Consider the following 5000-nt stretch of genomic DNA (forward strand, 5'->3'; position numbering starts at 1 on the left):
TTCTTGTGCTTGGTGTCTTCAACAGATGTCTTCTCTTCTATGTGCAGGTGGATGGATTGAGGCCGAGGAGATGCCTCCTAAGATCTTCCTTAGTAAAAAATAAAGGGAAAAAATAGTGCAATACAGTTTATTAACGAATAAAAACTTGAGATTTAAAACTTACAAGCGACCGATCAATTCGAGCATAGGAAGGAGATGCCGCCAGGCTCCACAACTTGTCCCTTTCTGGGTCGTGGTGTCCTGTCTCTGCTGGCATCTCCTTCCTATGCTCGAATTGATCGGTCGCTTGTAAGTTTTAAATCTCAAGTTTTTATTCGTTAATAAACTGTATTGCACTATTTTTTCCCTTTATTTTTTACTAAGGAAGATCTTAGGAGGCATCTCCTCGGCCTCAATCCATCCACCTGCACATAGAAGAGAAGACATCTGTTGAAGACACCAAGCACAAGAAGAGGAGGAGACATCAATTCAAGTTTTGAGAGTTTTTAATGTGTGTGTCCCCAGTCAACAAGTTTGAATTAATAACAGCCATCCCTTGTCTTCATCTCTCACCCCTCCCAACCCCCCCCCCCCTTCCCTCTACCCTGTTGAAAAAGTGTGCAAAATTTTGAGCTGTCTTTTTTCACTGTGGCCCTTCTCTCTCTCCTTTGCCCTGCATATAATACACGCCGTGGAGCCGCAAACAGAGTGACGCGCCCGAGGACATTCCACCCTTTATTCTATTCAAATCCACACAGAGGTTGGTGAATAACCTCTGTAAAGACTCAGGCAGCGAAATCACTCTGTGGAAAGGACTGGAACCACATATTGAACAGTAGGAAAAATTCTTTTTTTTTGGCGCAAACTTTCCCCCCTTTTTTCCTTCATATCTGTTTTATTCATTTAGTTTGCAGCCTTAAAGTAACCTACACTATGGAGAAATTATCACTATATTATACCAGACTACATAGAGGTTCCATCTTAGAAGATGTCTTTGATACCTCACTAGGAGAAGACATGATCACTACAGACGAAATTGTTATTAGTCCTGGTCTAGATGAGGATAAAATGTTTTTCGAATTCCAAAATTTAGAAAAACTAATGACAGAAGAAATAAAAGTGTGTTGGGAACTGGCAGCAATAGAAAAATATATTGCAAAATCTAGAATACCCAGGGGGTTACGTCTTTATAAAAATCCAACGTTAGAACAAGATAACCCCACATTCATCAAAGAATGGAATAGAATCCTAGACAATTGTTCTTTTGAACTAATGCGATTTATAACAATTACAAGGGGGGAGACATTAAAAAGGATCGATAAAGAAATTATTGAAACACAACGTAATTTAGAAGCATACGAAGAACATGAGGAGTTTAACCACTGTGAAATAGAAATTAAAGATAGACTAGATAAACTAGAAGAAACAACAAAAGACAATAAGAGGACTAAATTTAAAAGGGATAGAATAGATTATGAAGAAAATAAATATCGAGATTACAAAACCAAAGATAAGAGCAATGGGGTAGCAGCAACACAAAAGGAAAGAAGTAGCTCAAGGACAATTGATAAAAGAGAAAAAAGAGAAAGGAGTAAGTCAGTTAGAAAACAAAAACCAGAGCAAAGAGAAAAAGAAAAAGAGAAAGGGAGAGATAGACATAGATACACACAGCCCAATAATCGTAAGGAGAATAGAGATTATTTTAGGGATAACTCTAAACAAAGTAAATACACAAATTGGAAAGCAACTAATAATAATAGAAAAGATGACGGAAATTCCAGAGCATATAAAGAAAGAGAATATCAAGGTAGAGAGAATAAAGATACAACCTCTAGAGAATATCAATATAGAAGGGATAAAGGCTATGAAGGAGGTAATCAAAGAGAAAGAAGAGAGGGTGAAAGGATGAGATCACCATGGAGGAGTGACAATCAATATCAGAATAGAGACCTCCCTTTTCTAGATCAAAGGAGAGGGTGGGAACGAGACATAGAACCAGAGGGATATTACCCGCGGATGTGGAGAGCAACCTCGGACATAACGTCCAGGGAAAGAAGAGATGGAGGAAGAAGAGAGGCTGTAGAGGGGGGAAGAAGAGAGCAACGAAGATAGAGAAAGCTAATACCAATTCAGGAATATTCAATCTTAGTAAACACATTTTAAATAAAGAAGAAGAGGGTATTCTAAGTAGAGGGCTCAATTTCGCCCCATCTAATAGAGCGTCAGTATTTCAAACATTCATGGATGCTCAAAAATATATAAGAAGACTGACCCTAAAAAGGTACTTTGAAAAAACTAAGACTGATCAGGGAGATACAGGCCTGCCAAGTGGAAGAGATACAAATAATCTCTTTACTCATACGGCATTAAAAAAAACCTCCACATTCTACCCAAGCTTTTGTAGGGGCCCATATTTGGAAACCTTTCAAAAGCTGGTGGAAGAGGATATAAGAAAAATAGGAACCAAAAAAGGTAAAACAAGACCAAACCTTACTAAAAAGGAACGAGAAGTCTTGGATAACTTAGCCGATAACAAAGACCTGGTAATCAAACCAGCCGATAAAGGAGGTGGAGTGGTGATTTTAGACACTCCAGATTACATAAAGGAGGCAGAAAGACTTTTGGGGGATACTAATACATATGTGAAACTAAGATCAAATCCAATTATACCTTATACAAAAGAACTTTCAGAACTCTTAAACGATGGCCTCCAGAAAGGGATTCTATTAAAAAAAGAACATGACTTTATAATAACTCAGAATCCGAGAACACCGGTCTTCTATTACCTGCCAAAGATGCATAAATCTTTAACAAACCCCCCAGGAAGACCTATAATATCGGGGATCGGCTCCTTAACCCAGAACTTCTCTGCCTATATAGATACCATCCTGCAACCTGCAGTTAAAAAGTTGCCTTCACACATTAAAGATACAACACAGGTGATACAATCACTAGAGAAGATTCAATGGCAGTCTGACTATATACTTGCTACCTGTGACGTCACATCACTCTACACATGCATAGATCATGTGCAGGGGTGTGATGCCACAAGGTATTGTCTAGATAAATACTTAGAACTGGAAGATACACAAAAAAGCTTTTTAACAGAAGGGATTAGCTTTATTTTACATCATAATGTTTTTTGGTTTGAGGGGGAATACTTCTTGCAGAAACGAGGGACCGCAATGGGCACCAGGTTTGCCCCCAGCTATGCTAATCTGTTTCTTGGTTGGTGGGAAGATCAAGTAATCTGGCCCAACAAGACATGGGAGGCAAACCTGGTGCTCTACAAGCGCTACATAGATGATATTATCATCATATGGAAAGGCGACCTCGAATCAATACAAACCTTTTTCACCACTATAAATATCAATAATTTGAATCTGATTTTTACTTATGATTCAAGCATATCCAAAGTGATATTTTTGGACTTAGAAATTTTTATTGAAGACGGAGCAATCAATACAAGAACACATTTTAAAACAGTCAACTGTAATAATTTTATCAAAGCTAACAGTTGCCATAAGCGAAATTGGTTGGAGAATGTCCCCTATGGGGAATTCCGGCGCTTAAAACGCAACTGTACTAAAATACGAGATTTTGAGGAACAGATAATACCTATGAAAAATAAGTTCCTAGAGAAGGATTACAATAAAGAAACCATTGATAAAGCATTACAAAAAGTAGGGGAGGTTAATAGAAAAGATATGCTAGTTTACAATAATAAGAAGACACAAAACAAATCAGATGTTTTTATTCCTTTTACCACGACTTACAGCACAAATTCAAAAGAAATTGAAGTGATTTTAAAGAAACATTGGCCTATTTTAAAACAAGACGATATTTTAAAAGAAATAATCGGAGATAAGCCTACTGTAATTTATTCAAGAGCACCAAATATCAAACAGAAATTGGTGCCCAGCTTTCTACCTCCAAAAACCAAAAGCTGTTGGTTAGATCAACTATCAAAGGGCTTCAAAAAATGCCTAAACTGCAAGGCCTGTCGGAATAATACATTAACTGACACTAGGATAACTTCCTTTAATAGTATCGTGTCCAATTTATCCTATACTATTAAATCACATATCACCTGTGACAGTAAAGGGGTGATCTATGTGTTACAATGTGGTTGCAACCTACAGTATGTGGGTAGAACAATAAGGAAACTCAAAACAAGATTGGGAGAACATATTAGAAATATATGCAATGGTTTAGAGACGCATAGTGTTTCAAACCACTACAAAATTAAACATAACAAAAACCCATCTTGTCTAAAATTCTTTGGGATTGAAATTGTTAAGCCAGATTGGAGGGGAGGAGACTACATCAAGAAAATCAATAGAAGAGAATCCTTCTGGATTTTCACACTCCAGTCCCTGGCACCTAAGGGGTTAAATTTGGATATGGAAATTACTGCATTTCTCCCTTAATGTTAAAAGATCCTTTCAAACAACTCTGACTCAATACGCACGTTTTCTCTTAGTCATTTAGCATGTGAAAATAATAATAGTCATTTTAAGTTATTTATTTGCTTATGTCGTGTTATAATTAGTTGTGAAACAGACGGCATCTTCAGAAATTCATGATTTTAATACTTAAATTAGCTATCCACTCACATTCTTAATATTATGTTCTTAATAAATCCCTCATTGAAGACTTCCAATTGAATTAAGAAATATAAACAAGACCATTTTAATCAATATACTAGGTCTATTACCCTCTATCTCAACTGCTCATTTGATCCTTATTTTTAGACTTCCTTTTAAACACTCACAGGAGACATATGATCAATAAAGGTTTTCTAAATATGCCACCTGTTTTTAAAACACTGTTATGTGCAACACCAAAATTATGTTGTTATAAACTGATGTATTAGTATGCAACCGGTTGAAAATGGACTGCTATACAGTCAGAGCAAATCCAGCAATGTAAGGGTTAAAGAGCGAAGACTCCACAAGGTATAAAAGACTACTGCTACCCCGAACTTGCTGACGTCACTGAGGAAGCATTGGCGAAACGCG

Source organism: Ascaphus truei, chromosome 1 (assembly GCF_040206685.1).
Source record: "Ascaphus truei isolate aAscTru1 chromosome 1, aAscTru1.hap1, whole genome shotgun sequence".
NCBI classification, from domain to species: Eukaryota; Metazoa; Chordata; class Amphibia; order Anura; family Ascaphidae; genus Ascaphus; species Ascaphus truei.